The 9,774-nt window shown below is 41.8% G+C and overlaps 1 protein-coding gene and 1 long non-coding RNA gene across 2 annotated transcripts in view; one reads left to right on the top strand and one right to left on the bottom strand.

Moving 5' to 3' along the window:
- LOC122550126 (5'-AMP-activated protein kinase subunit gamma-2-like) overlaps positions 1-9,774 on the bottom strand; it is a 461,224-nt gene that overhangs the window by 392,529 nt on the left and 58,921 nt on the right. The window lies entirely within an intron of this gene.
- LOC122550127 lies at positions 1,573-5,139 on the top strand. Its single transcript, XR_006311744.1, has 2 exons — positions 1,573-2,675; positions 4,971-5,139. It is a non-coding gene; the product is annotated as an uncharacterized LOC122550127 (long non-coding RNA).

The following is a 9,774-nucleotide window of genomic DNA, read 5'->3' as shown; positions in this document are numbered from 1 at the left end:
TAAATAGGCAAAGCCTTTTCCCTGGGGTCAGGGAGTCCAGAACTAGAGGGCATAGGTTTAGGGTGAGAGGGGAAAGATATAAAAAAGACCTAAGGGGCAACCTTTTCATGCGGAGGGTGGTACGTGTATGGAATGAGCTGCCAGAGGATGTGGTGGAGGCTGGTACAATTGCAACATTTAACAGGCATTTGGATGGATATATGAATAGGAAGGGTTTGGAGGGATATGGGTTGGGTGCTGGCAGGTGGGACTAGATTGGGTTGGGATAGCTGGTCGGCATGGATGGGTTGGACAGAAGGATCTGTTTCCATGCTGTACATCTCTATGACTCTCTATGACTCTATCACAGGATTCCAGAGATTAGGGTCCAAGCAGCTGAAGGTGGGGCAAAAACAGCAAAGCTGATTGGTTAAAGCTTCACTGGCACCGTCAGAGGATAGAGGTTTCACATCTTCCATCTCTGTGACCTCTTCATAATCACAGAATTGTTAGTGCAGAAGGAGGCCATTTGGACTCCTTGCATGCTATTTCTATTCAAATAATCATCCAATGCTTCCTTGAAAGTCTCAGTTGAACCCACTTCCAGGAGCCTAGAAGAACACAGCAAACCAGGCAGTATCAGGAGGTGAAGTCAACATTTTGGGTGAAACCCTTCTTCAGGATTCAAGAAGGGTCCTGAAGAAGGGTTACAGCTGAAACATTGACTCCTCCACCTCCTAATGCTGCCTGGCTTGCTGTGTTCTTTCAGCCTCCTAATGCTGCCTGGCTGGCTGTACTCCCCCAGCCTCCTGATGCTGCCTAGCTTGCTGTGTTCCCCCAGCCTCCTGATGCTGCCTGGCTTGCTGTGTTCTCCCAGCCTCCTTATGCTGCCTGGCTGGCTGTACTCCCCCAGCCTCCTGATGCTGCCTGGCTTGCTGTGTTCCCCCAGCCTCCTGATGCTGCCTGGCTTGCTGTGTTCCCTCAGTCTCCCGATGCTGCCTGCCTTGCTGTGTTCCCCCAGCCTCCCGATGCTGCCTGGCTGGCTGTACTCCCCCAGCCTCCTGATGCTGCCTGGCGTGCTGTGTTCTCCCAGCCTCCTTATGCTGCCTGGCTGGCTGTACTCCCCCAGCCTCCTGATGCTGCCTGGCTTGCTGTGTTCCCCCAGCCTCCTGATGCTGCCTGGCTTGCGGTGTTCTTTCAGCCTCCTAATGCTGCCTGGCTTGCTGTGTTCTCCCAGCCTCTTGATGCTGCCTGGCTTGCTGTGTTCTCCCAGCCTCCTGATGCTGCCTGGCTTGCTGTGCTCTCTCAGTCTCCTGATGCTGCCTGGCTTGCTGTGTTCTCCCAGCCTCCTGATGCTGCCTGGCTTGCTGTGCTCTCTCAGTCTCCTGATGCTGCCTGGCTTGCTGTGTTCTCCCAGCCTCCTGATGCTGCCTGGCGGCTTGCTGTGTTCTCCCAGCCTCCTGATGCTGCCTGGCTTGCTGTGTTCTCCCAGCCTCCTGCTTGTCTACCTCCGATTCCAACATCTGCAGATTTTTCTTTGTCTCCACCATATTTTCAGGCAGTGAGTTCCTTATCCTAATCTATGCTCTCACATTCTCATTCCCATTATAAGCTTCGCCCTATCCAGTCTGCTCATGATTTTGCAAACGTTTAAGAATTCTCCATTTAGCCTTCTTCATTCCAAGGAGTATACTGACAACTTTTCAATCTATCCTCTTAACTGAAGTTTCTCATTCTTGGAACCAGTCTTATAAATCGTTTCTGCATTCTGTCCAATGCAGCCATGTCTATCTTATCATGTGGCATCCACAACTACACACACTTCACTGAGTTCTAACAAGGGTCTCTACAAGATCAAGACAACGTCCTTGCTCTTGTTCTTTAGCCTTAAAACCATGCAAGGTCTCTGCGCTCTCTAGATCTGACCTCATATCCATCCTCCACTTCCTTCTCACCACCACTGGAAACTTTGCCTTCGACCGTCTTGATCCTAAACTCTGGAAATCCCACTAAAATTACTTCTCTTTACCTATACACTTCTTTACTTCTTTAAAACTCTGCTTAAAATCTACCTCTATAGTCAAATTATTGTCACCAATTTCAAAGTCATTTTTTATGGCTTACTGGCAATTTTCATTGCCTGGCACTCCTGTGAAGCCTAATGGAATGTTTTATTATTTTCACGGCGCTGTGCAAATATGCAATGTCATGGGTTTAGCCGCACGGACTCGAAGCATCAAGGCGGAGGAACGTGAACTCAGAACCATGGCTGAGCCACAGGCGGGAGTTGTTCCAAAGGCCACCTAACTTTGAGATAAGACTATAAGATAAACTTCATTCTCGCTTTATATTCTGTGTTTATGTTTATTTTCAGTGTTTTAAGATGGCGCCGGAGTGGTGACACGAAACCACACTTTTCACTGTATTTGTAATCAATAAACGTGACAATAAATCAAATCGAATTTAAACAAGATCAAATGAGTACAAATGGAAGTTGTTGCTGGTACCCAAGTCTACTAAGACGGAGAGCTACCGGACCCTGGGAAAGATTCCCCAATTTGTTATGGCTTTAGATCGGACAGCCCCAATCGCGCTTTATTCACCGTCACCACCCCTAGCTCTGGGCTGGTTTTAAAGCAGCGAGACATCAGCTGCAGCGATGATGGAGCAGGGACTCCAGGCTGCGATCGGCCCAGGTCAGAAACCTTGATAAGTCCTGGGACTCAGGCCAATGAAGATGAATTCTAGTTTGATACTTTCTTTTCATTCTTTTGTATCTCAAAACAGCGCCGGATTGTGGTGACAGAACACTTTTCACTGTATCTCCCTCGATACGTGTGACAATAAAACACGCATTCATTCGTTCAAAGTTAATTTAAAAATGGATCCTTCCTTTGTGGATAGCTTTCTCCCAGACCCAAATTAAGTTATGTTTTAAAAATAATCAATTTAATCAAGCTTTTTTGAGTTAATAAAGAGTAGATTTATTAATTACTAAATGCAAGAAGAATTGATGGCAGATGGTATTAGTTTAGAATGGGATCATGATCAGTGCCGAAGAATCTGCCCCTGTGCTGTACTGTTCTAGTAACGTAGCACGCGCGCACACAGATCAGAACCAAGAGGGGAGTTTAAAAGAGTTTTTTAAAAAAGATATGCGACATACATTTGAATTTTTTTGTGAAGGGTGGACAGGTGTGGCCATTCAGTGGAGGTTACAGGTAATCATGACACTTGTTGAACAATCAATATCAAGATTCTTAGTTTTGCTGGTTGGGTTGAGAACCGGTTCTGATTCCTTTTGGCCATGACCGAATTCCAGCTGGCAAGGTGAGCTAGAGTCCTTTTGTTTTCCTGTTGCATCTTGTTTTTGACCTGCTGATCTCTAGCACTTAGAATTCGGGATTACCTTTACCTCCAGTGCAGGGGTGACAAGGGGATATTTCTTTGGCTGTAACCTTCGTAAGTTAAAGTCTAACACTTAAGCCCAGTCTTGTTGCACACATTCCGGAGTCAACGCATGGTGGCCACAATGCTTAGCACTGCTGCCTCACAGCGCCAGAGACCCGGATTCAATGCCCGTCTCAGGCAACTGTCTGTGCACATTCTCCTCGTGTCTGCGGGTGCTCCGGTGTCCTTCTACAGGTGAATTGGCCATGCTAAATTGCCCGTAATGTTAGGTGAAGGGGTAAATGTAGGGGAATTGGTCTGGATGGGTTGCACTTTGAAGGGCCTGTTTCCACACTGTAAGTAATCTAATCTTTTTTTAAAAAACTGGCATACATAAGAACCTCAAATCGACAAGCACAAACATGAGACCCTCAGACTCATAAACACATTCCAAAAGAGTTGACAATGGCTTTGTAACTTCTGTTTATATGTGATCCTCAAGAGGAAAAACACAAAAGGTGTCCACGGTTTAGTACATAGAGTCATAGAGTGTATGACTATTGAACATCAAATCCTAGTTGCTTCTCTTCAGTCCTTTTGATTTTCCTTCACATGCCTGCGATTAAGATGGCCACCCCTCCATGATGGAACATTAAAAACATAAGTTGTCACAACCGTCCAAGAAGATTCCTTGGTTGACCTAGTCTACAGCTTGAAATGTGTTGCTGGAAAAGCGCAGCAGGTCAGGCAGCATCAAGGGGGCAGGAGAATCGACGTTTCGGGCATGAGCCCTTCTTCGGCTCATGCCCGAAACGTCGATTCTCCTGCTCCTTGGATGCTGCCTGACCTGCTGCGCTTTTCCAGCAACACATTTTCAGCTCTGATCTCCAGCATCTGCAGTCCTCACTTTCTCCTAGTCTACAGATTGCAAGAGAAGGTTTGCTGAGGCTCAAACTGTGCTTTGTGCTAGTGCATGAATTGCAAATTGGTTTCATCATTTGGTGCAGTCCAGCATAAATTGAGTATGTTTTACTCACTATTGTCCATCAGCCAGAATGTTAAAGTTTAAATAGTTTGTTGAAAATACCTTTGAGGTCACTGATGCCTTCAGCTATCTTTATTGGTCTGGGAATTGAAGGTTTGTCAAATTTTCCTGAATGGTTATTCCATGGGGTATAATGTCAAAGTGCTTTTTGAAGAAATGGGCCTCAAAGTTCTGTGAACTGTGAATAAAGTAGAACTTGAACACAGAAATGATTATAATAGATAATTTGCTGGGTTCAGTGCAGGCTGCACATTTTGGAATGAATTCTGATTGTCCATCAAAAAAGAAACAAATAAATTCATTGGAATTTTGGCATAATAGGGCAGATTTATTGAAGGAAAATCTGGATAAACATATAAAGGATAAAAGATTGAGAGAAAACAGGTGGTAGAGGCTCATGAGGAGCAAAAACATCAGTACGTACCTGTTAGGCTGAATGCCTTGTTTCAGTTCTGTCCCTATTACATAAATTTGACACACTTGCGATACAAGGTTACCACTTCTTAAAAAGTCATTATGCAACTTACATGTTCTATCTCTTGGAATTCTCCAACAGATGACTAAAATTCCTAATTGTTTTGAAGATTGAAAAATAATGCCACTTTTGGTAATGGTATTGCTATGAAGATGGCCTAAGAAACCTACAAAGTCGGAAGTCTCAGGAAGTGACTTCACCTGATGAAGGAGCAGTGCTTGTGATTTTGAATAAACCTGTTGGTCTCTCACCTGGTGCCATGTAATTTCTGACTTTGTCCAACACCGATATCTCCACCTCATGGATGCAAAGAGATACAGATAGGTTCAGTGTGGTTAGAAATCTGGCAAATGGAGTACAACATTGGAAAGTGTGAAACTGTCTGTTTTGGCAAGAAGAATAAACAAAGACATACAGTTCTGAGATGCAAGAGATCTGGGTGTCCTGGTGCATGAATCACAGAAGGTTATTATGCAGATACAGAAAATAAACAGGAAAGTTAATATAATGTTTTGGTTTATTACAAGGGGAATAGAATACAAGAGTAAGAAAGTTATGCTTCAGTTATACAGGGAACTGCTGATACCAAACCTGGAGTACTGTGTGTAGTACTGATCACCATACGTATGGAAAGATGTTAATGCATTGGAAGAACTTCAGAGAAAGTTTACTAGACTAATTGTTAAAATGAGTGGATTTGTTATAAGGAATGGCGAGACAGACCAGGCCTCTGGAGTTTAGAAGAGTCAGAGTGACTTAATTGAAACATATGAAATCCTGAGGGATCTTGACCAGGTGGATGTCGAAAGGATGGTTGCTCTTGTGGGAGAATCTAGAACTAGGTATTATAGTTTAAAAATAAAGGGTTACCCATTCAAGACAGAAATAAGAAAATATTTTTTCTCTCCATGCATTGTAAGTCTTTGGAATGGGAAATGCAATAGGGATTAATAATCTCCCTGATCATCTTCTCAATAAAAAGTACAATCTATGAATTAGTTCCTTTTGCCTACACAGAACAGAACCTTGATTTTGAATATATAGCATGAACCTGCCAAGTGTTAGATGTGCATTTGCTATTGGATATTTACAAAATAATCCTGATTGTGCTAAGAATAACATCAGAAACAAATTTAAAATCATTATTTAACTACTTAAAAGCACAGTGTGATGCAGTTCTGCATGCTAGAAGCTCTGCTTATAAACACACAGGACCCTGTTCAATGCATGGAAAAGAAATTTAACAGCTCCTGCTGCATCTCTGTGTCAACATGGCCCAAACAATCAGTAATGTCATCTCATGCTGTATGAATTGGTTAAGCTTTTTAAGTTTCATTTCTTGCGTGCCAGTCCTGATGAGTACAAGACAAAATGATTTGAATTTTTCTTTTTAACAATATTTATCATCTTTCATCTAAAAAGGCAGATAGAGAATCTATTTAACGTTTTGCCCAAATGAAGATACCACCAACAGTGCAGACTGAATCATGAAGTGATGTGATAGTCTCCTTAGAAGTACATCAGGATTTAAGCTGTCCATTTTCTGTCTGTACGAAACACTGAACTGATATGAGGGGGAAAATTTATGCTTCCTTTCAAAGACGAATGAAATACTGAGTTAAAATTTGATGTTTTAAAATTTGTGGTCGTAATAATTTATCATGATCGCATACTGGTATTTTGCATAGTCGTTACAGTTCAGAGACATAGACAATTGGAGCTACTAATAGTTCAGGTAATAGTTTCAGATAATTGTGAGGATTGTGTAGACTATGTGTTAACCTGTGTCTATTGTAGCAATACCAGTATCAAGAGTTACACTATTTTTAAATTTTCCAAACAACTAGGAATTATAGCCATCTGCAGGAGAAAAGGAAGTGGAAGAGAATATAAATTGCACAATGACTTTATAACAAGCATTGTCCTTGCGTTGCAAGGGTGTCAAAACTAAAAAATAGCTAATACGTCTATGCTGATGTTTTTGCTCCACGTGAGCTTCCTCCCCCCTTTATTTTGTCCTCCTTCCCTTCTCCTTCATGTGTCTGTCTAGATTCTTTTTTAGTGTATCTATACTATTGTGCATTAACTGCTGTTTCCTTGATAGACAACTGTCCAACTTTCCAAAATGCGCAGCTTGCGCCAAATCTAACAAACTGTCCATTACAATCATTTGGAAAACTAGTGCTCCCCAACTCAATTAAAAAGGTACAATGTATGGATTTGTTCGTTTTGCCTCCTGTGTTTTAATAACTTCATGTGTTTGCAGACCTCAGGATATTATGTAAAAGACTGAATGTGCTTTTGGTGTTGGACAACCTTTACTAAATTATCCTGCCTGTGCTAAGAATTACACCAGAAACGAATTTAAGACAATCGGTCAGCCTTGTAGTTTATTGCGTCTGCATGCTAAAAGTACATCTATTCACAAACAAGACCCTGTTATTTATAAGGAAAGGGAATTTGTCCATTTATTATACAAGAGAGCTATGGAAAATGACAACCAATACTGCATTCCCCATGGCAACACCTTGACCAATAACAGCATACTAGCCTAGTCTGGGTACTTCTAGCTAAGATTACAGTTCCTGCTGCATCTCCATGGGTCCAACCAATCAGCACCCTCTTCTTCTGTGTAAATTGTTCTTTTCTCAACTGTGCTTTTTTGACAATTCTGATGAGTGCAGAACTTCAAGAATTTTTTGATTTTGTGTCTCTTTAAACAACATAATAGCGCTTTAGTTCTGTTCAATCAAGTAATTATTCATGTACATAAAAAAAGTCTCATTGTCTCATTTCAAACGGCCTAATCAGGGGGACAATACATAACTGCATTGTGTTTCACATTAAAGCTAACCAGAGAGGAGGTGAAAAATTATTTTTTTACTCAGTATTTACAAACTAAAATGCACTGCCTAAGAGGGTCATGGGAACAGATTAGCTGGTGAATTTTGTTTGTGGATCTGATACATATTTTAAAATGTAAATATTTGCAAAGCTATAGAGATAAAGCAGGGGAGTAAGGTTAATTGGATATAGCTAGTTCACAAAGGGGTGGATGGCCTTTTTCCGTACACTTGATTTTGTGGAACAAAGAAAAAATGTTTCTTGCAAAGTTTAACAACCCAGCTAAGGAAGAGATATTGCATAATTTTGGAAGCTATTTTCCAGGGCGGTTGAGTTAAGAGGAACAAAAACCAGGGAATCAATAAATAAATTCAATCTAAAATTATCTCTATTTTTGCCATGAGAGGGGGAAATATCACTCAAGTCCTTTTATAAAGGCCCGTTAATCTGTTCAAACTAATAGAGGTTGGTTAGTTCAGTTGGCTGAATGGCTGATTTGCAATGCAAAGTGACACCAACAGCGTGGATTTAATTCCTACACTAACCAAGGGTACCATGAAGAACTCTCCTTCTCACCCTCTCTGCTGAGGTGTGGTGACCCTCATGATAAACCACCACCAGTCATCTTTCTCTAATGAGGGAGCAGCACTATGGTCTGTTTAGGCTATGGTGAAACAAAATACTCAAACTAAATGATTCTAATTTTCTGTAAAGGTCTTACAAGTAGTAGTTACTCAGTTCTGGATTTTAATGGACAGAGAGCACTACTAAAGACAAGAGTGCTAGCCAGTATAATAAAAAACTCCCCACTTCTGCCTCACAGGGTCATTTTCAGACAGGCCTGCAGTTTTGCACTGGTGTGCAACAGAGCTAACTGCTCACATGATGTAGCATGTAGCCAATCAGTTAAGGCCAATTAAAGGAGCACGAATCATTACATTCTGCTTTCAAACCTTCTTCCTTTTGATGAGAAACTCCTCTGTTCTCACCATCCAAAGCTCCTTAATCTTACCCCTTCTTGCCTGTCTCAGAGGAACAAATTTATGCATCACTCGCAATAACAGCTCCTAAACAGTCTCCACATGTCTGCTGTGCCCTTTCTGTGGAACAATTGCTCCCAATCTACTTCCCAACTCTTGTCTGATATCGTCATAATTTCCTTTCCCCCAATTAAATATTTTCCCATGGTAACTGCTCATTTCCCTCTCCATGGCTGTGGTAAATGTGAGGCAGTTGTGGTCACTGTCACCAAAAAGTGTTCTCCCACTGTGAGATCTGGCACCCATCCTGGCTCATTGCTGAGCACCAAATCCAAAATGGCCTCTCCCCTCATTGGCTGTTTACATACTAAGTAAGGAAACCCTCCTGAACACCTGACAAAAACGGCTCCATCCAAACCATCTGCACTAAGGAGGTTCCAATCAATATGGGAAAGTTGAAGTCACCCATAACAACAACCCTGCTGCATCTGCACATTTACAAAATTTGCCAGCCTATGAGTTCTTCAATCTCCCAACTTCTGTAAGGTCTCCCCTCAGCCACCAGCGCTTCAGGGAAAGTAGCCCCAGCCTATTCACCTCTCCCTATAGCTCAGACTTCCAAACTCAGCAACATTCTTTAAATCTTTTCTGCACCCTTTCAAGTTTAACAGCATATTTCCGATAGCAGGGAGTCCAGAATTAGTTATGTGGAAGAAGAGCAGTCGATTCAGTTTAATGTACTGGACAATTTTTGTTCTTTAATATAACTGTATGAAAGCAAATCACCTGGTCATTATCATGTCACTGTTGTGGGAGTTTGCTGCATGTACATTGGCCACTGTTTTTCTACATTACAACAGTGATTATATTTCAAATGTTCATCATTAGCTGGAAAGAACTCCTGGGAGTTCAGAGGTGTGGAAGCCAGTTTTTACATTAAAGGTTTTTAAATCTTAGGTAGATTATTTGAATCAAATGAGCAACTTAATTATGAGAAAACTAGCTTGCAGAATTCAAAATCCCTGACATTCACACTAACCTGATCAATAGAGAGACAGATC

The sequence above is a fragment of the Chiloscyllium plagiosum genome, chromosome 5, assembly GCF_004010195.1.
Source record: "Chiloscyllium plagiosum isolate BGI_BamShark_2017 chromosome 5, ASM401019v2, whole genome shotgun sequence".
NCBI lineage: Eukaryota > Metazoa > Chordata > Chondrichthyes > Orectolobiformes > Hemiscylliidae > Chiloscyllium > Chiloscyllium plagiosum.
This window is presented reverse-complemented; position numbering and strand designations above follow the sequence as displayed.